This window comes from Dermacentor variabilis, chromosome 3 (genome assembly GCF_050947875.1).
Source record: "Dermacentor variabilis isolate Ectoservices chromosome 3, ASM5094787v1, whole genome shotgun sequence".
NCBI classification, from domain to species: domain Eukaryota; kingdom Metazoa; phylum Arthropoda; class Arachnida; order Ixodida; family Ixodidae; genus Dermacentor; species Dermacentor variabilis.
In genome coordinates, this window is record NC_134570.1 from 49,420,776 (window position 1) to 49,446,163 (window position 25,388).

The 25,388-nt window shown below is 51.1% G+C and overlaps 1 long non-coding RNA gene across 1 annotated transcript; it reads left to right on the forward strand.

Moving 5' to 3' along the window:
• Window positions 1–1,506: 1,506 nt before the first annotated feature.
• LOC142575573 (uncharacterized) lies at window positions 1,507–23,520 on the forward strand. Its single transcript, XR_012826687.1, has 3 exons — window positions 1,507–1,638; window positions 21,801–21,921; window positions 22,834–23,520. It is a non-coding gene; the product is annotated as an uncharacterized LOC142575573 (long non-coding RNA).
• Window positions 23,521–25,388: the final 1,868 nt, after the last annotated feature.

Below are 25,388 nucleotides of genomic sequence, written 5' to 3' on the forward strand. Positions count from 1 at the left end.
AGAGTTTCTTAGGAAACTCTATGCTAGCCTCTACATATACATCTAGATAGATCGTACCTCGCGCTGGCCCGTGGCATAGAGTTTCCTACAAAATTACTAGAGGGAACTCTGGCGCTGCAGTCGTTGTCCTACCATGGGAATGATGGGAAGTACATGGATTTGTCTGATCTTCGTGCTTGTGGCTTTAAACGTACTTGTGGCTTCGTTTATAGCTCTTTCTGGGCTTTTCATCGTAGAGTTACGATACTGACTACACTACTCTGTGCTTTTCTTTCGGCATCTTTTCGGTTACAGCGTCGGCCCGTCTCGGCTGATTGTGAACGTATTGAAAGCGGTGAGCTCAAAAGCTGTAACTGCCGTAGTGGCGTGACTGGGATGACCGAACGATCTATGAGCGAGCAACGAACGGCGGTACCAGCGTCACCGAGAGCCTCCACAATGCTCGCGGCGTTAATTTTTTTTAATCGCTGGCTTGAAAAGGCGGACGTGTGTCGTTTGGTTCTGTTTTGTTTATACTTGGCGACACGATTAATTTATGATGTTGACGGGCCCAAGTCAGTGCAATTGTGTTCTTAATTTTGTGCAGCATGTAAGCGTTGTTCGCAAAGCGCAGCAGAAGGCTTCTGCTGTGCTTTGTTTTCGCCTCGGCGATGACAGAAACTGTGTGGCTGATGTCACGCATAGAGTCTCACGGACTACAAGCCATCCTCTACAAGAACAAGGCTGTCCGTACCGTAGACTGTTGTGTGTACGGCATTTTTCGCGGACTGTGTAACGAAGCCTTTCAGCATAATTTATTAAATGCATCTCGTGTGACTCACACCACTGCATAATAGCAGAGGTGCTCACTTCACAACTTTATTAGCACAATCTTTTATACGTCGAACGAAACTAGCGAAACGGAAATATTGCCTATTCCCATCATTTCCATCGTCCCTTTCCACCCCTCCTTTCCCCCAAAGCTGTGGGCCATAGTCCATAAATATGTAGTAGCCCACTTGGCCTGCGCAAAAATAAGCAAACGCCTACTCATTAGTTACTAATGATGTGTTTATGCTCTCTTACCTGCTTAAGCACACTAGTACGGCACCATCACTTACAAAAATGAAGCGTCATATTTGAAAAATAATTTCTATCTGGCACTGCATTTTTCAAATTCTTGCTAAATCTAGTTACCAGTCACAAAGGCAACACTGGTACTACAAGCTTTTTTCTCCTAATCTTTTGGCGTTCGCATTTTTCTAAGCGCGTGCTGTCAATTAATTTCAGTATTTTTACATAATAATTGTGAATTGTCGCATTCACTAAGCAATATGTTGCTCAATACGATCAATTTGCAAAGCTACAAAGCCGTTTGAAGCCGGAAAGACGAAGTTTAGGCAAATCCATATACTTCCCATAATTCCCATGCTAGGACAACCGCTCCCATTGTAGCTCACGTAGACACTAGCACCACAGTTCCCTCTAGTAATTTTGTAGGAAACTCTATGGCCCGTGGAACGAGCCCTCGAGGTAAGCCCCCATTGCCGCAACGAACCATTCCTGTCTTGGGTGCCCCAGCGCGAGGACGTGTTCATACAGGCTCTGGACATCCTGTCCCTGTCGTTCCCTCTGGACGCTACTTCGAGAGGAGTCAAGGTAAGCGCTGCAACTCTGGGGCGTTTGTGTAGGCGTTGGGTTGTTTGAGCTTGATTCTTGGCAATAATTAGGCGTCGTCCCGTCGATACGTATCCGCTGCCGTCACCGCGCGTTGTTGGACGCGCGTTGTTGCTACTTTATCCGGTAGATCGCGTCCCGAGAGTGTCTTCCCATATATACTCCGTTTCAGAAAATCAGGTGCAACGCTGTCGAGGCTAGGTGGTGGTGGTATAAACTTTATTTAATGAAGGCCAAAAAAGAAAAGAAAATTAAGGTGCCGCCGTTCCGTGGGTGGCCTTCAGGCTGCCGGTCGTGGCCACCAGATCATGCCTGGCGGCGACTTCCGCTGCCCAGATCGTTAGCCGTAGCTGGACATCCGGCTCCGAGCTGGCCAAAGCAGCCTCCCACAGCTGCGGACTAGATACATTCCAAGAGGCAGGGGGTGAGTGTTCAGGGCATGAATACAGAATATGAGCATGGTCTGCTCGTGGGTGTCTGCAGAGCGTGCATTCAGATGAGAAGGCACCGGGGTGAATAAGGGCAAGTCAGGCAGGAGAGAGGAAAGTGTGGGCCTGTAAATGGCGCCACGTGCTCTGTTGGAGCTTAGAGAGGGATTTGTGAGGGGGAGGGAGGGATAGGCGAGAGTTGCGGTAATGAAGGGTAATGTCATGGAAGGTGAGGAGGGAGTCACGCGTGTCCATCCCGGAGTGGAGGGGGCCAGCTCGGTTTGTCATCTCGCGAGCGATGGAATTTGCCGCCTCGTTGCCAGGGTGCCCCGCGTGAGCCGGAACCCAGATGAGTTGGATACGACGAGAAGTGGGAGGGGAGTGCTCAAGGATGCTGAGCGCAGAGGAGGAGATGCGACCCTTCGCAAAGTTGTGGACTACAGCTTTGGAGTCGCTGAATATGAAACGGGCCGGGGTAGTGGCAATGGCGAGCGCAATAGCTGCTTCCTCGGCGGCAGTGGAGGTGGGGGCAGGTATAGTGGCAACGGTCAGGGGAGCAAGTGTATGGGAAGTGGCTGCAAGGGCGTAAGCGGGGTGGGAATTGTATGGCGCCGCATCGACATACACAGCATTAGACTGTGAGCCATACTGGCGCCAGAGGGTGGAGGCGCGGGCAGAGCGGCGGGCGGCGTGATGTTCAGGGTGCATGTTCCTCGGAAGAGGGTTCACAGTGAGCATGGAAGATACAGAGGAGGGTAAGGGGTGGGTTACATAGGCAGGGGATACAGGGGTCAAGCGGAGGGAAGAGAGAAGGGCTCTACCAGAGGGGGTGTGAGAAAGGCGGTCGAGTTGTGCCGTGCGATGGGCCTCCACAAGCTCTGAAAGAGTATTGTGGACGCCCATCGCGAGCAGACGAGAAATGGGGGTGTAGGTGGGGAGCGTTAGGGCTGACTTGTAAGCTTGGCGGATGAGACAGTTCACTTTGTCTTCCTCGGTGCGAGAGAGAAAGAGATAGGGGAGGGAGTAGACAAAGCGGCTGAGAACGAAGGCCTGGATAAGACGGCGGAGGTCGTGCTCACGCATGCCGTGGTGCCGGTTAGCGACACGTCGAATAAGTCGGACGGTCTGGTGGACAGTGGTAGTTAGGCGGGAAAGGACGGCAGTGTGTTTGCCATTGGATTGGAGAAGGAGACCCAGTATGCGGAGGCAGGAGACAGAAGGGACGGGGTGCGCGTCAATAATGATGCTAAGGGTGGGAGATGAGGAGGCGGCCGTGCCTCGAGCCGGGAGGAGCAGAAGCTCCGACTTTGACGGGGAGCAGGCCAGCCCGACTGCACGAGCATGACCGGCAACCGCGTCCGCGCCCGCCTGGAGGACGGCCTCCATCTCTCCAATATTTCCCGTGGTCACCCAGAGGGTGATATCATCGGCGTAGAAAGCATGGGACAGGTTAGGAATGGTAGCGAGAGCGCGTGCCATGGGGAAAAGAGTGATGTTGAAGAGAAGGGGGGAGAGGACAGAACCCTGGGGGGTGCCCCGATTTCCAAGAGTGAAATTTGGAGAGGAGAGAGGGCCGAATGAGATCTCAGCCGTGCGACAGGCAAGGAAAGCCGTGATATAACCGTGGATACGAGGACCAACGTTAAGGGTGGAAAGAGCATCTAGGATGGCGGAATGGAGGACGTCGTCAAATGCTTTCGTCATGTCCAGTGCCAAGACCGCACGAGTGCGCTTGGCGTGAAGAGGGTGAAGAACCTCTTCGGAGAGCTGGAGCATGACGTCATGGGTAGAGAGGGAGGGGCGAAAGCCGAACATAGAATCGGGGAAAAGGTTGTTGTCGTCTAGAAAGTTCTGCAAGCGGTCGAGAACAACGTGCTCCAAGAGCTTACCGAGACAAGAGGTGAGGGAAATGGGGCGGAGATTTTGGATGTCTATTGGTTTGCCAGGTTTGGGGATGAAAGTTACCTTAGCGTGGGTCCACTCGGAAGGCAGAGTGCTTTCATGCCAATATTTATTAAAGAGGTCAGTGATGGCCTCGAGGGACGGGGTATCCAGATTACGGAGGGCCTTGTTAGAGATTTGGTCGGTCCCCGGTGTGGAAGTGGTACGAATCTTATGTAGCGCGGCACGAACCTCGCCGAGGGTGATATCAGCGTCGAGCGTAGAACTAGAGTTGCCAGTGTAGGAAGGGAGAGAGGAAGGGGGGTTGGTGCAGAGATAGCGATCACGAAGAGCAAGAAGAAAGTCGGAATCAGAGAGTGGAGACGAGTGAAGGAGACGTGTCACGTCCCTGCAGTGCGTGGCCTTGGAGTGCGACGGGTCAAGGAGGACACGCAGGAGAGCCCACGTATCCCTCAGCCCGAGGCTACCAGCCATTCGCTCGCAGGTCTGGCCCCACTGCTGTCTGGTGAGAGAAGAGCAGTGCTCCTCCATGTCCATTGCCAGGCGAGCAAGGCGGAGTCGCAGCGAGCGGTTGTGTTTCTGGGAAAGCCAACGGCGGTGCAGAGAGTGATACGCCTCCCAGAGGTGCAGGAGGCGACTATCAGCCGTGTAGGAGTGAGGAGGGGTGGGGACGGTGGAGGTCGCAGAGGAAACATCCTGAAGCAAGGTGGTGGTCCACTGAGAAAGGTCTGAGATGGAGGTGGAAGCCTGCTGCCGCGAGTGACGGAAGCGATCCCAGTCCACCACCTGCACCGGGCGCTTGCGGGAGGAAGATAGGGTGGGAAAGGAGAAAGAGACGGACAGGATATAGTGGTCGCTACCGAGAGAGACCCCGGTGTTCGCCCACACCGCGTCCGGGATATTTTTGCAGATGGAAAGATCCGGATTAGTGTTCCGTTGTACGCTGGAGCCAATGCGCGTGGGTTCCGAGAAATCGTTAAGGACTGTTAACTGTTCGTTCTGCACGAAGGTCCATAGCGCCAGGCCCTTCCTGCAGTTCTTGGGGTAGCCCCAACTCACGTGATGAGCGTTGAAATCCCCAAGAATTAGGAGCGCGTTCCGGCTCGCCCGTGAGATGGCGTTGCGGAGAAGGAGGAGGAGGGGAGCTGCAGTTGTGCGGGGAGGGCTGTATACATTAAGGACAAAAAGGCTGGCATCTTGCCGCCGCCGGGGAAGCAGTTCCAAGAAGAGGTGTGTGCACTCCGGAACGTCGAGCGGATGCTCGATTGCCATGTAGGCGCGATGAACTAGCGTGGCAACGTTCGGAGGGGAAGGGGAAGCAGGGTGGAAAGCTGTGTAGTCACGCAGTTTTACTGGGGAGAAGGTTTCTTGAAGGGCGATGATAGCGGGGAGGTCGGAGGGAGGGATGTTCTGGAGGTGGAGCTGCAGCGTGTTCCGCTTTGCACGGAAGCCGCGGCAGTTCCACTGCCAGAAATTAAGGTGTGGTGGGTGTCTGGCCATCTTGAGGCCGGGGTGCCCCTGCAGGTGCAGGGTGCTTGGGAGATGAGGATGAGGGGAGGAGGGATGCGACATTAACGGTCATCTGGGCAAGATCGGCCTCGAGGGAACTCTGGCGGGCCTCAATTTTGGCTACGCGGTTGTTAATTTGAGCCATCCATGTCTGCGTGTCCGTACGCAGAGCTGTAATGGCGGCCATGAGGCGTCGTTCATGTGCCTCGAGGAACGAGGCCGTGTGGCGGATGACAGCCTCCATCTCCGGGGTGGGGGCAGGTTCGGTAGAGGAGCGCCTCTTATGGGGAGGGCTGCGGGAGGGGGAGGCGGCACGAGAAGACGCGGCCGAAGAGGAGGCGGACATAGGGGCGGGAGGAGGTGGCGGTGGGGGCGGGAGAGCGATAGAGTGTGAGGTTTGCTGAGGGGAAGAGGTGGGGATGTGGGGGCGCGCGAGCAACGCTTGCAGCTGTTCTTTTAGTAGGGCAATCTCGTTGCTCTGGGCTGCGATTTGAGCTTTGAGCTCCTCTTTTTCGGGGTCGAGTGTGGGAGGCTGCGATCGCCAGCTCACCTGGGAAGCAGTTGACGGGGTGTCTTGCCCCGGTAGCGGTGGAAATGAGACGGAGCGGCGGCGGGGGCTGCGGTCCTGGCTTAATCGGGAGCTGGATCGTTGACGGGGACGGGATGAACGGGAGTCCTTGGCGGATGGTGCTGACTGCGCTGAGTTGGATGACGGTGACTTGGTACTGGATGTGAGTGGAGAGGGACCTCCCCGTTCGAAACGGAGCTTACACAGGCGGGATCCCGTGACATGTGTTCCGCTGCACAAGATGCATTTAGGAGTGCAGTCAGGGGGGTCCCGAGCCGCGTGCACAGCTCCGCATCGTGGGCAGCGTCCGGACCTGGGCTTGGTACACACGTCGGAGCGGTGACCATGGCTCCAACAATTGACACAAGCTTCAGCCTTGTGGCGGAAGGGGTGACAGATGAACATGCCGCAGTTGAACACCACGGTGCGAGGGAGTTCTTTCGTGCCGACGAAAGTGATCAGGATGGACCGGGTGCGACCCATCTGCCTTGCGTCAGCGATGGCGTAAGTGCTGCTGGGATTCATAGCCTGCAGGTCCTCGATTATCTCCTCTTGGTTTTGATTGTCCACGGCGTTGTAGATTATGCCGCGGAGGGCGTTGTCAGGTGCGGCCACATAAGCGCGCAGTGGGTACAGCTGAGTGGCGAGACGCAACTCAGAGGTATGCACGTACTGCCGGGTGCGTTGTTCCGAGGGCGTACTGACGGTGAAAGAGTTGTTGTATGGGTTTATGCGTACGCGGTCATCGCCACGGGCGGCGGCGTACTCTACGCTGGCGCTAGAACAGAGTGAGGCAAGGAGGGCCCCATTGGTGGTTGTACGGAGGTCGAGGCCACCTCCAGGGCGGAAGACGATCTTGTAGTCTTCCGCTGGGAGTCGAGGCAGTGGGACGTGGCGGCGTAGGCGTTAAGTCTTCATTGATGGTGGGGTTGCCATGGCGTTCTTGAGGTAGGCGTTCGTGGCTGAAACGGCTTCCTTTGGATGGGCCACTCGGTGGGCTTGGAGCATTCGGGTCCAGCGAGGGTCGTCATCAAATTCTTGTTGGGAGATGAGTGTACCGTCGACTATACTTTTCATATCGGCGGCTTCGAGGCAACGGGAGCGAGTGCCGGCGCAGCGGACGCCGGTGCGACGCTAGGGGCAGCTGCGCGCTGCGGGCGAGGTGGCGTTGCGCCGAGCGTTGGGCTTAGCTCGGTGGCCCCGTGGTTGGTCAAAGATGAGGCTCTGGTGGTCACCGGGTCCGGGCAAATGAGGTGTCAGGAAGGTCCTTACACCTTCGCGTGCTCGTTAGCAGAAACTGGAGGATATCCCGGGCGAGATGCCAAAGCCAGGAGAAGAAATCGCGGAGCCCATGCGAGGCACGTCCGAAGAACGCCGGGCGTAGGTTGCGTCTCCTCGAGGCTAGTGATACTTTTTTGCCGGCTGCGTCCGCGCTTAGAAATAGTTTGGTGTTCTTTCTTGTCTCGCGCTGTACTCTGGCGTCAAAAGTAGCACTCGCTATTATCTGCAATGATCGCATGATGGCCAATGAGGTGTGATCCCGCCACCTGCGTGATAGCCAGTGGCATGATGCAACATGTCTTTCAAATGCTATACGAGTCGAATAAACGCCACGTTGACCAGACCTAGGGAAGCCAAGACCTTCCCACCCGGCGTCTCCGCCAACTTCACTGCGTCGTCCTCCCAGACGCTGGGCCCCTCCGTCGGCCGGCCTCGGGTGCGACGCTGCATTCTGATCGTAATTGTGCGAAACTGTTCTTGGTATAGGCTGAGTATTGAATGAGAAACGTTTTAATCCTCAGGAACAAATTGTGGTACATCGCGGTTATCCAATGCGTTGTTTTAGATCAATTTGTTTTTCATTGCGTCATTTTTTGGCAGCCCGTCGCGACAGCCTCACGTGCAAGCTCGCGCGAGCGTACGTCTTTGGCGCGCAGCCAGGCACGGGCGCAACGCGCGGAGTGATACATTCTCGTCACCGAACTTATTGCGCAGCTTGCAGAGCGTTGCACCTGAGGTCTGAAAAGGAGTAGACTGCGTGGTGCAGGCCGAACCGTTTCCGATGCTACTGCGATGGTGGTCGAAAAGCGCGGACAAGAGCTTGTCAGCCTAATATCAAAACCTAAAACAAGCCCAATATCAAGCTTGTCGGAGGGTCCAGCTCAAGTGTTTACATGGAAAATGATTCAGCTTTTCGGCTTAGATACGTAGATTGATTGGTTACTTATACGTATATTTAAATGTCTTGTTGCGAGATTTTGTGAATACATGCAGTGAACCTTGCTTCCAGTGACACTTTTTTTTTTGCTTTTTATCAATCTTTATCTTCGCGTTCGTGTATTCCATTGTACTTCGAATTTCTAATGTATATTTTGCATAACTGCTGATATCTATATGTGATCTCTGCTGCGAGTACGATTTCGGTGCAATTACAATACGCAACCGGTGACAGCTGCTCCTGCGCAGTACATTGGAATGAAGGACAGCGTCACTGAGATTTTTCCCTGGCCGTTGTATAGGTACAAAAATGTAAACAAGGCTTTCAAATGACAAAGTATCATTAACATATTTGTCCTCAACTTGCTTATTTGACCGCCTTTACATTTATCGTACCAGCGGCATGCACTACTGATATAGTTCTAAAGTTCGTGCGATATTTTATTTCTTAATATATAGACAAACAACATGGAATCATTGATATCAGTTATTTTTGGCACAATTTTTAGGACATAAGAATATTGTGATGCAGCAGTTATCACGACGTTTATTACGCGTCGGAGATGCGGTGAACCGACCACGCCCACAGCACGGATAACACACAAGAGCGAGCCCCACAAGCGATGAAGACGAACCCCATATGAACCCCACATGATGATGATCATGTACAGATGACAATGTATAGCTTATACATGCCCACGCTAATGCCCCCTCGCGCAAGAGCGGCCATCCTGGCCGCAATTCAAAGGGGCGGCGAACGCCGCGTGAAAGGCTTCATACGGGAAACGTGCACAACCTCAGCAGCGTGGCAGCGGCGGTCATTTGGAACAGTAACTGGTGCCACGCGATAATTAACCGGAGAGGTCTGCTCCAAGACTTTGTAGGGGCCGATGAACCGAAGCTGAAACTTGTCACACAAGCCAGGAGTACGAACTGGTGTCCAGAGCAGCACTTCCTCGCCAGGGCGGAAGCGCACGACGCGGTGAGAGGCGTCGTAGTGCTGCTTGCGGTCCTGTTGCCGTGCTTCAGTGTTGATGCGGGCGAGTTGGCGACAAGGCAGAATGCGGGACACAAATTCTTCACAGGAGGATGGGCATCGATTGACAGTTGGCGCGAAGAAAGAGACGTCAAGGCAGGAAGAAGGCGAGCTACCATAGACAAGGTAAAACGGCGAGTAACCGGTCGTGCGTTGAACGGCGGTATTGTACGCAAAAGTCACGAATGGCAAAATTGCGTTCCAGTTTCTGTGGTATGGTTCGATGTACATAGCGAGCATGTCGGACAGCGTGCGATTAAATCGCTCCGTTAGGCCGTTGGTTTGCGGACGGTAACTGGAGGTAGTCTTGTGGGTTGTTCCGGAGGCTCTGAGTACTTCGTCTACTAGTTGCGAGGGGAATGCTTTTCCACGGTTGCTCAGGAGGACGCGAGGAGCACCGTGACGCAGTATTAACGCTTGAAGTACGAATGCAGCAACTTCAGACGCTGAGGCAGAACTCACACAAGCTGTTTCGGCGTAGCGTGTCAAGTGGTCAACGGCTGTCACAATCCATCGTTTACCGGTGAGAGTCACAGGAAGAGGACCATACAACTCAATGCCAACGACTTCAAATGGTTGCGACGGACACGGAACCGGTTGCAGTTGTCCGCTTGGAGCTGATGTAGGGAGCTTTCGACGCTGACATAGGACGCACGAAGCCACGTACCTCGCTACACTGGCGGACAAGCCAGGCCAGTAGAAGCGACCTTTGATGCGGTCATAGGTTTTCTGGAAACCAAGGTGACCAGCAGTCATGTCGTCGTGAGAAGCCTGCAGGACATGAGCACGTAGAGAGCGTGGCAGGACAGGAACCGTCAGGGGGATAGACATGACGGTACAGGACGCGGTTGTCAATCTTAAATTGCGTCAGCTGTCGACGAAGGCGGGCGTTAGGCGGGCGCGAAGCTCCTTGAAGGTGGTCTACGATGCGCCGACAGTGAGAGTCTGCAAGTTGCTGAGATTGGAAAAATCTGTTGTCGTGTGTAGGCATCTCCTTTACAGTGGCCAACGAGAAAGCATGTGAAGAGGGGTCGTGCGTAAGCTTTTCACGGATGATAGTTGGAGGTCCATTGCTTAGTGTCATAGGAAGCGGACAGCGAGAAAGCGCGTCTGCATCCTGGTGTTTTTTTTCCGCACTTGTAGGTAATAGTAAAGTCGTATTCTTGCAGACGAAGGATCCACCGACCAAGTCGTCCAGACAAGTTCTTCAGCGTCGAAAGCCAGCACAATGCATGATCATTATTATTATTATTATTATTATTATTATTATTATTATTATTATTTACATATACTGCCATCTTGCATAGCAAGATATTGCAGGAGTGAGTGCATACATATGTCTATCAATTGAAGAATACATTTGAGTGGCAAAAAGAAAGCAAACAATAGAAAAAACAATATCAGGAATAGCTAGATTGATTAATGAACATGGTTAGGTAATAGGTTGGCAAATACATCGCTTGGTAACTCGCGCGAGGACCCCTCAAGGCCATTCCAAATCACAATTGTATGCGGAAAAAAGGAAAACCTAAAACAATTAATCGTCGCATGCAAAGGAACAATGTTAAGATGATGACTTCTTCTGGTGGGCCGAGAAGGAGGGTTAGTAAAAACAATAGGTGCATTGACATAAGTTTTCCCATGAGCAATTTTGTGTAGCAGAACAACACGGTCACAAGTACGTCTATGGGCCAGTGGCTTTAGTAGTAGCTTGCTCGCATGTGATGTCGGTGAGAAATGGCGGTCATAACGATTAATATAAACCTTATGGCCTTTTTCTGAATAGACTCAAGCATGTCTGTCTTTGGAATGATGTGGCGACCACACTACCGACGCGTATTCAAGTAGAGGCCTTATTAGTGATCTGTATGCCGTTAATTTACATTCTTTAGTTGCATCTCGCAAGTTTCTTTTAAGAAAACCCAGTTTTCTCAACGCCTTGTTGGTTATGCAGTTAATGTGAGCATGCCATTTTAGATCAGGGGAGAAAGTAACACCAAGGTACTTGAACGTGTGGACGCTTGTAAGCTTGTGCGCTTCATAAAAATATGTAAATTGTAATGATTGTTTTTTATTCGAAAAAGTCATTGATACGGTTTTCTTAAAATTAAGTGACATTTGCCATGTTCTGCTCCATTTGCAAAAACGGGTGAAGACTTCATTCAGCTCCAACTGATCATGATTACTACTTATAGTAGAATAAAGGACGCAGTCATCAGCATATAGTCTTATTTTGACAGAAGTGCCCGCAGTTACTTCAACGACATCATTTACATAGACTACAAACAGCAAGGGACCCAAGACAGACCCCTGTGGTACACCTGATGTAACATTGACACGAGATGAGTGAACATTGTTAAATGCAACAAACTGGGTTCCTGTACTTAGGTAGTCCTGTATCCAACCTAGTAATTTATAATCATGAATTATTGCCCTGAGTTTAATGAGAAGCTTTTTTTGGCACAATGTGTCAAAAGCTTTACTGTAATCAATAAAAATGGCATCAAGTTGTCCTCTAAGGTTAAGTGTGAATGCAATATCATGGGAAAATTCTAGAAGTTGTGTTACCGTGGAGAATCCGGAACGGAAGCCATGTTGAGCATGCTAAAGAACATTATGTTCAGATAAGTACTCAATGATATATTTATGAATAATGTGTTCCAATAGTTTACAAGAGGTTGATATTAAATAAATAGGTCTGTAGTTAGGTATTTCCTGCTTATTACCGTCTTTGTGAATGGGAACAACCTTAGCACATTTCCAGAGTATTGGAACAGTGGATGATTCTACAGATTTCGAAAAAATTAGGGATAAATACCGAGAGCTCCATTCAGAATATCGCCGTAAAAACATATCTGGTATATTATCTGGCCCAGCACTTTTCATAGTATCGATCTTGAGTATAGGATTATGTACACCAGCTGAAGTGATTGCCATACTAGGAAACGGTGATGACGAAAGAGTAGTGCAAAACATGGGGGTGCGTCCATCATCACAGGTGAACACTGATTTAAAGTAATTATGAAAGGCTTCAGTAATGCTAAGATTACCTGAGCATGGTTGATTAGCAATTATGAATGAAGGAGAACTCTGACTTGGTGGACTGATGGTTCGCCAGAACTTTGGTAGTTTGTTTTTAATGAAGTATGACAAGGTGCTATTAAAATAGAAACTTATTGCGTTTGACATAGCAGATATTAAGTTGTTTTTAAGTGTGGTCAATACTGAAGCTTTCATTGGATTGTTTGCATAGGGTTGTTTGCGCAGACGCCTGATGCGACGAATTAGGTGTATAATTTCACGTGTGTACCAAGGGTGCTTGGGATTGCGCTTTATACACTTGGTTGGAATGTAATCAGTTATACATTGATTGACAATTGAGCAAAACGGTTCACTAACACGTTAACAGAGGAATGGTAACTATGGTGAAATGGCGGCCGTGAAGATAAGGTCGAAACTTCTGCACAGACCAAACGATAGCTAGGCATTCCTGCTCCGTGATGGTGTAATTCTTTTCGGCGTTTATGAGAACGCGACTTGCGTACGCGACGACCCTCTCACCTAAAGTGTCGTCTCGCTGTAGGAGAATGCCACCAATGCCGTGACCACTAGCATCCGTAATCAGGAGGGAAGGAGCAGCTTCATCAAAATGGCGAAGTACTGGTTCAGATGTGAGAGCGCGCTTTAGATGGGCGAACGCTGATTCACATTCGGGAGACCACACAAAGGGAACATTAGAACCCAGTAATTTGTGCAGAGGTGACGCTGTTGAGGCGAAGTCTCGTATGAATCGGCGAAAATAGGAAGCGAGGCCTAGGAAACTGCGCAAATCTTTGGTCTTTTCGGGACGAGGGAAGTGCCGAACTGCCGAAACCTTGTCAGGATCTGGACGAATGCCATCTTTGCTCACAATGTGACCTAACACCTTGATCGTCTTGCTCGCAAAATGGCATTTCTTGGTGTTCAGCTGAAGTCCAGCGTTGGCAAGGCATGTGAGAACTTCATCCAGACGTTTCAGGTGCTGAGAGAAGGTTGACGAGAAAACAACAATATCGTCCAGATAGCACAAGCAAGTCTTCCACTTCAGGCCACGAAGAACGGTGTCAATCATGCGTTCGAACGTTGCGGGCGCGTTGCAGAGGCCGAAAGGCATGACATTAAACTCGTAGAGCCCATCTGGTGTCGAAAACGCTGTTTTCTCTTTATCGTCCTCATGCATAGGTACCTGCCCGTAGCCAGAACGCAGATCGAGACTGAAGAAGTACTCGGCACCCTGCAGGGAATCCAAAGCATCGTCTATTCGCGGCATAGGGTATACGTCCTTGCGTGTGATCTTGTTAAGTGCTCGGTAGTCGATACAAAATCGAACAGAGCCGTCTTTTTTACGAACCAAAACAACGGGGGATGACCAAGGGCTAGCAGAAGGGCGTATTATGTTCCGTTGGAGCATGTCGGTGACGTTCTCGTCAATGACTTTCCTCTCGGCTAGCGATACGCGATACGGTCTACGGCGCACGATAGATGTGCCATCTGTCTCTATCCGATGCGTCGTAATCGAAGTTTTTCCCAACGAAGATGAATGCGCATCAAACGAAGCTTCATGTTTTTGGAGCAAAGCAAGCAACTGTTGTGACTGCGAAGGTGTCAGGTCGGAACTGATGGCAGCTGCAAGAGCTGAAGGAGATGCGGTCTGACCAGTGCAAGGAATTTGAGGGGAAGCTGCTTTAAAGGAAACAACAGAGATAGACTCCGATTCAGTGGCGCAAGCCAATGTACTGCCTTTAGGGATGAGAATCTTTTCGGATGTCGGGTTTGTAACGCAGAGAAGTGCAGAGCCATGATCAAACCGAACCAGCCCTGATGCAAAGGCTATCCCTCTTGCGAGACAGCGTGCAGATAGTAATACGAGCACGTCGCCGCAGTCAATGACATCAGACGTGATAGTAACAATGCTTTGATGGCGAGGTGGTAGCGCGGTATCTTCTGCAGCAAGCAAGTGAAGTGGTGCGTCATCTACATAAAGTGAATAGGTCGTGTCAGTCATGTGGAGAACGCGTTGCCCGCAGCAGATGGAGGCGGAGGCCGTAGAAAGAAAATCCCATCCCAATATGAGCTGCTGGGCACACGAACTTAGCACTGCAAATTGCACGTAATGCAGAAGTCCGTCAATGGAAATACGAGCAGTGCACATGGCGATAGGTCGAATGGCGGCCCCTTGAGCAGCGAGTAGCGTAGGTCTATCATAGGGGGTGCAACTTTCCGGAGTCGCGAACACAATGCACGGTGAATAATTGAAACACTAGCACCAGTGTCTATCAAAGCTTCCACTTGTACACTTTCTACTATAACCAATATCATATTGTACGGACGCGATGGAGGAATTTCTGTCCTGTCGTTCGATGCAGCTTTTCCTCCAAAAGCTGCATAATTCAGTTTTCCGGACGACGCTCGGCGAATTGAGAAGCAGGTTGAAGTGGGGACGTAGAGCGGCGAAGGGGTGACGGCGAGCGGCGTCTCGCAGTACGATACGTCGGAACCGTCTCGGAGGCTACAGTAGGTGATGGAGAGCGGCCGCGCGGAGGAGCATAAGGACGGCGTTGGTCATGCAGGCTCCCTAGACGTTGGATGGTAGTTCCGGGTGAAAAGTCATCCCGTTCGTATGCGTCATATCCACGACGCTTGTCTTGCTGGCGCTTGCGGCAAAACGTGCTATATGGCCACGATAGCCGCAGTAGTAGCAGATGGGACGAGGAGGACGCCACTGCGGATAGGTGGTTTGGGTTGGTGCGCTGGTAGTCAAGGAAGCCATGTGGGCCGGCGTTGGTTTTTGAGGCGTCGGTAGAACGATAACGGGAGTAACGGCGGCTACTTGCGCGTACGTTGGTGGGGCCCGAGGGGTTAGAGGGTCCGTGTACGCTGCGCCAGCCATGGACGCCAATTCCTCCTTGACAACGTCTCGCAGATTGGTATCCGATACATGAGAAGGCATAGGCACTGCGGCGAAGCAAAGATACTGTAGCTCTTCGCGAATTATTGCGCGGATCATTGCTCGTAACGTGGGGTCGTCGGCGGCAGTGGTTGCAGTGGTGTCTGGCTGCAACCGTACTGATTCGAGTTCGTCGAGGCGCTGACAGGTAGCGACGATATCAGTGACGGTAGCGGTGTTCTTGATGGCTAAGGCATTGAAAGCGACCGCGCCGATGCCTTTGAGGATATGGCGAACCCTGTCTGATTGGGTCGTTGCCGTGTTCACACGTCGACAAAGAGCAAGCACATCCTCGATGTACGAGGTATGAGATTCCCCGAGTTGTTGCTTTCGAGTGTCGAGCGTCTTTTTTGCGAGGGCGGAACGAACAGCCGGTGTGCCGAAGATTTGGTGGAGCTGCTGTTTGAAAGCACACCAGTTCGTGAAATCAACCTCATGGTTGAAAAACCAAGTCTTCGCTACTCCTGTGAGATAAAAGGCGACGTGACGTAGCTTGGACGCGTCGTCCCAACGGTTAGCCGAACTCACTCGGTCGTAGTCGTCCAACCAATCCTCGACGTCTTCACCGCGAAGTCCAGCAAACAGATGGGGATCACGCTGGTGCCCACTGATAATCCAATACGGAGAGGCTGGGGTAGCCGAGGCCAAGATGGTTGAAGTAGAAGTGCCCGTTGGCTCGTCCTGCGACATACTGGCGGACAGCTGCCACAATCGGCGACCTGATCGAAGCTCCAGGAGGTTCAGCGGGGAGTCAGAGGACGGAGGACCGTAAAGCACACTCCACCACTTGTGATGCAGCAGTTATCACGACGTTTATTACGCGTTGGCGATGCGGCGAACCGACCACGCCCAAAGCACGGATCACACACAAGAGCGAGCCCCACAAGCGATGAAGAACCTTATATGGACCCCACATGATGATGATCTTGTACAGATGACAATGTATAGCTTATAAATGCCCACAATATATTCTTTTATGAAAAAATACATATTTTACTTGTCTTGACAGTGCGTAGCGATCAAGAATTTGTTTGCAGCATCTTTGGCAATGGCAATGAAGTTATTATTCGTGTATTTGATCCCTCGACAAATTCTGTGAGGCCAAGCCACCGAATGCCACCGAATGCCTTCAGAAGTGTAATTGCGTCGGTGGAGCAGCTGGTCACGAATGCCGAAATGAACTGCTTGGCGTCGGAGGGTTCGGGATAAAGGGATGGTCGATGATCCAGATAGTCTAAAAGAGTAGCGATCCATTGGTCACGACGTTGTGCGGTGGCAAAGGAGTCCATGTCGAGAGATGGCATGGAGTGTGCGGAAGTTGTTCTGCAGGCCGAGTCTGGAGTAAAGGTGAACGAGACAGGGAGTCTGCGTCTGAGTGTGTGCGTCCGATGCGGTAAACGACGCGAACATCGTACTCCTGGATGCGCAGTGCCCAACGGGCTAGGTGGCCAGTGGGATTTTTCAAGTTGGCGAGCCAACAAAGGTCACCAAGTCGAATGGGCGCCCGTACAGGTATGGTTGGAACTTGCCAAGTGCCCATACTAAGGCCAAGCACTCTATTTCGGTCACGCTGTAATTTGCCTCAGGCTTCGTCAGCGTGCGACTCGCATAGGGGACTACGTATTCGGTGTAGCCGGGCTTTCGTAGGGTGAGGACGGCGCCGAGACCGACCCCGCTGGCATCTGTATGTACCTCAATTGCAGCTGACGGGTCGAAATGGCGAAGAATATAGGTGGGGGGGGGGGTAAGGAGATGACGCAGCGCAGCAAAGGCGGAGTCACATGCAGGGGACCAGGAGGAGAGGGCGGCGTCACCGCGTAGAAGCTGAGTCAATGGCGCCATGATCGATGTGAAATTCCGAACAAAGTGCCGGAAATATGAGCATAGGCCCACAAAGCTTCGAAGTTCTTTTATGGTCTGAGGCTTCGGAAACTAAGCGACTGCTCGAAGTTTTGCAGGATCGGGTAGAACGCCGTGCTTGGACACAACATGGCCTAATATGGTGAGCTCTCGCGCGGTGAAGCGGCACTTCTTGAGGTTGAGTTGGAGGCCAGAGTTCGTTCGACAGGTCAAAACAAGTCTGAGGCGGAGCAGGTGAGTTAGAAAATCAGGCGAGAAAACCACGACATCGACGAGGGAACGCAGACATATAGACCACTTGAGGTCACGCAGCGTGTAGTCCATGAGTCGTTCAAAGGTGGCAGGGGCGTTACAAAGCCCGAAAGGCATCACGTTAAATTCGTATAAGCCGTCAGATGTAATGAATGCGCTTTTCTGGCGATCGGCCACAGCCATCGGGACCTGCCAGTACCCTGAACGCAAGTCGAGGGACAAGAAGAATTCTGCTCCCTGAAGACTGTTGGCAAAGGATAGACGTCTTTGCGCGTTACCTTGGCAAAGGATAGACGTCTTTGCGCATTACCTTATTTAACCGGCGGTAATCGACGCAAAAGCGAGTAGACCCGTCCTTCTTGCGAACGAGAACGACAGGAGATGCCCAGGGACTGTGGGAAGGTTGAATAACGTCACGGCGCAGTATATCTTCGACTTGGATGGTAATGACACGACGCTCTTCGGCAGAGACGCGGTACGGTCGTTGACGTAACGGCTGATGTGAACCGGTGTCAATGTAGTGCTGCACTTCTGACGTGCGGCCCAAGTGAGGTTATGAAACGTCAAATGAACTCTAGAGTGGTGCAGGAGATTAAGAAGGTCGGCGCGTTCGGCAGCTGTGAGGGTATCGGCGATGGCACTCGAGAACGCATCCCTCGACGTCTCCTCAAGCACGGAAATCGAAGATGGTTGACCGGAGTTGACATCAAAAGAGTCTGCGGGGACGTCAATCAAAGACGAAGAGTCGAGGAGTTCCACGAAGCCAAGGCATTCACCAACGAGCAACGTAATAGGCGCACAGAGGGGATTGTAAAAATATATATTGCTGCAGCTGCCGGCCATGTCAAGCGTTGCAAAGGGTAGTGGGAGGAATTTACAGCTCGCGAAGACGTCGGACGGTGTGAAGAGGACCGTTGCATCAGGGATGGCATCGCAAGAGACCGGTACGATGGCGAAGGAGCCAGGTGCAATATCTGTGTCCTCGCGCACGGTAAGTTTACAAGAGCGGTCACAATCTTCGTCCAAGGGTGCGTCACAAGGGGAAAATTCAACTTCGGCGAGTGCGCAGTCGATCACGTCTTTATGACGGATCCGAGGATGACGTCATGCGAGCAGGTGGGATGAACAATACACTCGACGATGTAAACAATGCCGTGAATAAGCACACGCACGGTACAGGCTGCGTGCGGAGGGACGTGCTGCGCGCTTGCCGTACGAAGCGACAGTCCAGAAAGCGACGTGGTAGCCTTGTGCAGCGAACGGCACAGTTTGGCGGCTATCACAGAAACGGCTGCGCCGATATCCACAAGAGCGAATGCAGGAACGCCTTTTACACAAATTTCGACCACGTTAGCAGGACAGGCGCGAGGACTTAGACAGTCTGAATGGGGCGCAGTTCTTGCCTCTTGAACTGCGACGTTCAGTTTTCCTGGTCAGGTGGTGCGGGTCGCCGACGCATTGGGGAGAGCGAGCGACGCGAAGGAAATTCTGGGAGGTCAGCAGGAGCATACGGTTGGGGGGAAGGAGCGGCGTATTGGCGAAATGACTGGCTGCCGTACTGGAATGGCCGAGAGGCGCCGCCGAACGCTTGTGGGCGACGGCGGCAATATCGGGCTCAATTTTCCCGACTCACACGTGTCCGGGAGTGCAGCAAGAATAACAGATGGGACGATTGTCAGACGTCCTCGAAGGGTTAGCTCTCGGTGTGGTCCAAGATGCAGCATGGGCTTCCGGTGGCACCGGTTGGGAGTGGGGTCGCGAAATGCGCCGGCGGAGGCCTGCGTACTGCCTGCGCGTACGTATAAGAGGCGCGGCCACAGGCAGGACTGGCTGCGCATAGGTGAGAGGCATGGTGACAGGCTGTACTGCCAGCGCAGAGTTGAAATTCGCGGGTGCAGGCGGCTGATGGTGTGCGTAAGGGACAACTTGAGCGACCTCATCGGAAATGAGAGTGGAGCATGTTTGGAAGACGGGAGGTGGGCTCCTGAGTGAAGGGGACTCAAGAAACTTGGCGGGCAACTTCCTCACACACGAAGTCCTTGACCCGCTGAAATAATGAGGATGGGTCGTACATGCAGTCGAGGCTGGCCAACGAGTCGTCGCTTCCCAGAGCACGCCGAGGCGAAGCACGTTGCTTCCTTAACTCATCGTAACTTTGGCGTAGGCTGACGACTTCGGACACAGTGCGCGGATTCCTTGCTAGGAGCATCTGGAATGCGCCGTCATCGATGCCTTTCAGTATATGGTGAATTCGCTCAGCTTCGGGCATTGCAATGTTGGCTCATTTACAAAGGTCCACGACGTCTTCAATGTAGCTCGTGAACGTTTCTGCCGTCTGCTCTGATCGGGCGCGCAAGCGTTGTTCAGCGCGCAGCTTGCGAACAGCGGGTCGGCCGAACACTTCCGTAAAGGTTGTCTTGAAGATTGACCATGTGGGTAGGCCACTTTCGTCCTTGTGCAACCACAGTTGGGCAACACCAGCCAGATAAAAGATGACGTGGGTTAACTTCGCTGGATCATCCCACTTGTTGTGCGCGCTCACCCGTTCGTATGACGCAAACCAGTCTTCTACGTCTTCGTTGTCGGCACCGCTGAAGATCTTGGGGTCCCGTTGTCGTGGAACGCCGGTGCAGGTGACGGACTGTGGCGTCGGCGCCGTTTGCGATGAGCTGTCGGTCATGGCGGGCGATAGCTTTCTTGATCGCAGCTCCAGGGTTTCAAGCGACGGGGTTTGAGTCCCAGCACCTTCACCACTTGAGAAGAGGTTTATTGGCGGCTCCTAATGCAAAGTCACAGCGACCGGGAACGGCGAGACAGCCCGAAGCACTTTCCAAAAAGACGCCAGCAATCAACAGCGCGAGCCGAGCCGAGCCGCGCGTTGGCGACGCGGCTGTGCCGCGAGGCGCGTCTTCTTCTTCACAGTATCATAATTGTCCGGTAGAGGTCAAAAATCAAGGGCTTGTGGTGCTTCCTTTATGAAGGTTTGTCAGGTTTCCTTTTATGTACCGACCAAGTCAATAGTTCTCCGTTTGTATAATTATACACGCTCGATCGAGACATGGTGAGGCAGAAGTGCTTGAATTTTCCTTTTATAGGCAATCTAAGCTGCGCTGTAGTACCTCGATAATACTTTAGGCATTCCAATTGTCGTAAAAAATGGTTCATGGTGTCAGCTCGAAGTTATAGTGAACTGATGGGTTCCGCGAACAATACGTACCTCGCCCTACCGACAGTCAGTTGCTACTGTTGCGTGAGGGGCGTGCCATATTGTAGATAAAGGCAACTGAGAGCCACCATGAAACATTTCATCGTTTGCAATTGATTGGCTCGCAATCTTAACCACGAAAGTTTTCTCTCACGTGATTGCTACTATGGCATTTGTGAATTAACTATGCAAATACTCTACATGACGCGCCGTCGTGTTAGCAGCCACGAGCGATTCGTTTATTGGAGGCCTGTTTCAGAGAGGTGTGAAAGTAGCAGCAAACTTCTCCGTTAGAAATGCGCGCGTATAACTCTTCTTTTACGCATTAATAAATGGCCATATTTGAATAGAACGACTCACCGGAGTAATAAGAATCATGATGACAGCTTCACTGGACAGTGCCTTTCTAACACGGATAACATATGTTGACGCCAATTACCAAGATTTTTCGCCATGTAAAATGCAATGTCTTTCATAGCGAAATACTACGCGAACGTTAAGTGTTTAGCGAAGCATCGTACACAACTTGTAGAATTGCAGAATTTGTAGCGTGTAGAATTTGTAGACATTCTTTTTACGCAAAATTGATGGACAGACGCGGCGCATATATGCAGTGTAATATCAGTAGACCTCTTCAACGCTACAGAGCTTGCAATATCCAAGCCGCAAATTTTCCCGACTCACGCGCTTTTGAAGAAGAAACTGTGGTTCAGGCATGGCAGCAGAAAGAAGCCGACATCTCCTTCAATAAGTACGGTTCGAGCCACCCATACCCCAAGCATACACGAAGGGAACGAGCGCGCGTGGCGTCCTGGCCGTGACGTCACACGCGAGAGGGCGCCACCCCGAATTCTCACCGCTAATAGACGTATGCACGCTGGCTCAGCGGAGTGTCTACCGCGTGAGTCGTTCCGACGAGCCACTGCATCTTTTTATTGTAGCGCCGGGATGTAAGTGCACTGGAGTATCGACGAACGCGCTACTCGCACACCCCTTCGTGGTTCTTTTCATTGTTCCTGCAATGCTTCGGAGCGTCAGCTTCCGCGACCACCAAATTTAGTTCAGAAATGAAATAGCCCTAATTTTTCGTTGTTTCATTATATTCTTTAATATGCTCACGTATGTTAGATATTGCTAAGATGGGCATTTACTTACGGCATCTTGCATTATTCCTTTTGCAGGTACACGTCGCTATGGTGCACGACAGGCACCTTGTCGTTACAATAGATGACGTCAACAAGCTTGCGCAGTTTGCGGCTGGTGTGAAACCCATTGGGTTTCCAGCAACCAAAGTGGCATCGAGTAAGAGATGCATTTGAATATCTATGATTCCATAGAACTTAAATGTGCAACAGAAGTGCAACACAATATTATAAATGCAGTCACTGATCTGGTGCTGATTATGCTTGTGGGTAACGCGTTTTCTTTTTTTTTTCCCGCTGAAAATTGAAGAGTGGAAATGTCTGCCAGCGTCTGTTGTTGATTGTGCAAATGTAAATTCCTTTGTGAAATCTTTGTCACTGCACTTGATGTAAACATCTCCTGCTAGGGCAGCATTGCTGCCTGCAGTATTTTGGAATAAATATAATACCAGGGTCATTTTTAAGACCGCAGGAGCGAAAAAGAAAAAAAGGGTTTGTCAGCTTATGATACATCGCACCAGTACCTACAGTGCTTAGTTGTATTTATTTGAGGCCGTGCCTTATTTCTCCCTATTTTACCCTATTTTCTCGAACATCGTGCTGCCAGAGAGACATACACAGGTGTGCTCGCTTGTGCCTGCAGAGAGTTCGAGATTCTGCACCAAGAGACAGGCATGACCAACTGCGTCTACACAGAAGCGAGCGTGGCTCATAATGGGGGTAATCCGGTGCCTGCATGGTGCTGGGCACATCTCATTGTAGCGATGCTGTAGATCAGGAACGCTCCAGAGCCCTTGCATACGTCATTTACTGCTGAGGCTGTAATTATTCAACATGCTCGAAACTTCGCCTACACCTGGTCCATAACTTGCCCCTAATTTTAATCAACTATATGCGAGGCTTCATGTTTAGTCGAAGAACGTTCTACAAAACTTCTTAATATCCAAAGTCAGGACCCAACAATTATTGGCAACGCTCCTAATTACACCATAAATGTTAACTATGCCACGGCTTGCGCTTAATTTACAATGCATTTTCATTTGTGTTTTCATTTTCATTGCATTTTCATTAGTGTTTACAGGGATGCAAGGTAAGCGTCTGAGAATCGAGCTGGAAGCACCAGACGTACGTGTGCGCCCGATCCGGAAACCGCCGCCACCTGACTCGCATCACCACAACCATTGTGGGTGTAGTCCTCGACTTGGCCCGGCGACTACTCCACTACATTGTCCATGCTTTGTTGTAACACCATCATTAAAGTGCCATCATCATTTGAAACATAGGCGGCGACTACGGGAAGGTTGGGGGAGGGCCTCCCCGAGCGATGCCGAAGTCAGCTCCTCCACTACATTGTCCATGCTTTGTTGTAACACCATCATTAAAGTGCCATCATCATTTGAAACATAGGCGGCGACTACGGGAGGGGGGGGGGGAGGGCCTCCCCGAGCGATGCCGAAGTCAGCTCCTCCCACCTAAAGCGTCATTACGAGAGTTCTCTTACCGATATTTGAGTTGTTTTTTGAGTTGCCTCTACCTTTTCAGAAAAATTTTTACTGTGTGGCTAAAAGCTTAGTCACAACTTGGCGCAGACGTGCAAATCTCACGATAGGAGGACAAGCGCATTAGAAGAACCAGAGACGGCTACCTCACCCGCGTGTTTTTCACTTCAGCATTTTTTGTTAAATTTTGTTAAAACACTACGATTGATTAAAAACTTTTATTCTTCCACCGAGATGGGGTGCCCACCTCTTGCCCTACACGCAGGTAGGGGGGGTGGTGGGAGAGGCCGAAGCAGTCCCCGTGTGTATAAAGGACGGTTCATTTCCACTGCGAACACATTGCACAGACACAATATATTGTAATATATAGACGCGACAAAGTTAATTCTATCTTTTAAGAGACTGAGGTAGCCAACTTTATTTCTAATGGCATGAGTAACCTATGCCTAGAGAACGAATATGTCGCCGTATGTTCACGTCGCTTCAAATTGCTTTGCGTGCTTTTCTGACCCTGCAAAAAACCTCCAGGGACCCTTCGTAAGAGTCTTGCCAACGGCAGTTGAAATCCACGTGAAGGCTTTGTGCTTCATTATTGCTTGTATTTCTAGTATGCAATGCTAGCGACTCCTGAAGAAAATTTCTAATAATTTACAACATTTATTAGGGATGGAAACATCGCCGTGCAGAGGTCGTAAATATGTATATTTCACTCAATAACCGGAATGAGGCCAAGCCAGTTTAACTCGAAATCGGAAGACCTAACAGACGTGCGCAGCAGCGCTTATACTTGGAGTCGCAGTAAAAGAAAAAAAAAAGCTGCAGCTTCGCAGGAAAAGCGAAGCAGTATTAGTGATAGCGAAGCATATATAAGAAAATTCTTCCAAGTGGGCAATTCTTCGAAGTCGCACGAAGCATGCACATGGATGGCGAAAGAAACCGATGGGACACAGAATGAACACGCATAAAAAATCAACCCAGCAAGTTCAACTGGAGACTGTTAACGCAACAAGAAATCTTACAACCGCCGGGTCCGGATAGTTACAAACAGGGCATTGAGGAACTTTGACGACAAGTCGGTGGAGTACCTGACGGACGTCATCAACCAGATGTGGAAACACGGAAGAATGCAGGAGATGTGAGAGAGGGCTACCACTATCCTTCTCAAAGCTGGGCAAGCACCCCAGTCTCGACAACCTCCGACAGATTTCACTAACTTGGTGTGTTGGCAAGATGGCCAAACAGGCAACCTTAAACAGCGTCATGCGATAGCTGGATGGATGGAGAAAACTTTATTGGATATATTTAAATGTGGTTGGGCCCCTAGAGGTCCGGGAGCCCCCTGGCAGACATCTTTAGGGAAGCACGGTCAACCAGCCAGACCGTGCTTCCGTGGGGGACTGGAAGAGCGGCATATTTACCCGCACAATATAATAGGCTTTCGACCTAGACTGTCAACGCAGGATGCCATGAAGGTAATCCTAGTCATGGGCCGTAGCACGAGGGACACGAGAGCCATACTCAAATTAGACCTGGAGAAGGCCTTTGATAACGTTCTCGCACTCCTTTGTCTTGAACCAAATCTCTAACCTCGGGTCGGGCAAGCACTTCCACGACTACACGACATCGTTCTTTGCGGACATATAAGCCACTCCCATGGCGGGAGACCTCGTTTCGGAATCAGTTAGGCTGGGTTGTAGAGGGACGTCACAAGGGTCTGTCATATCTCCAACTCTTTAACCTTGCCATGATCGGTCTGTCGAGGAGACTCTCGGAAGTCGACGGCATTATTCACACAATATATGCAGACGACTTCACCATTTGGTGTACCGGAGGCAGTGACGGATGGGTGGAGGCTGCGTGGCAAGAAGCTATCGAGATCACGGAAGAATATCTCAAGCCGATCGGTCTTCGGTGTTCACCGCGGAAATCAAAACTTCTCCTTTACAGACCCAGAGGAAGGGGCCCAAACCGAAGTGTTGGAAGCCGGTAGAGGACGTCGACAGCACTCTACGGACAAGTGAGGGCGGTGTCATCCCCAGGGTGGAGTCCCTCCGGGTCCTTGGTATGACGATCGAAACGAATGCATCGAATAACCTGATGGTGTCTGAACTAGCCCAGAAAACGGATT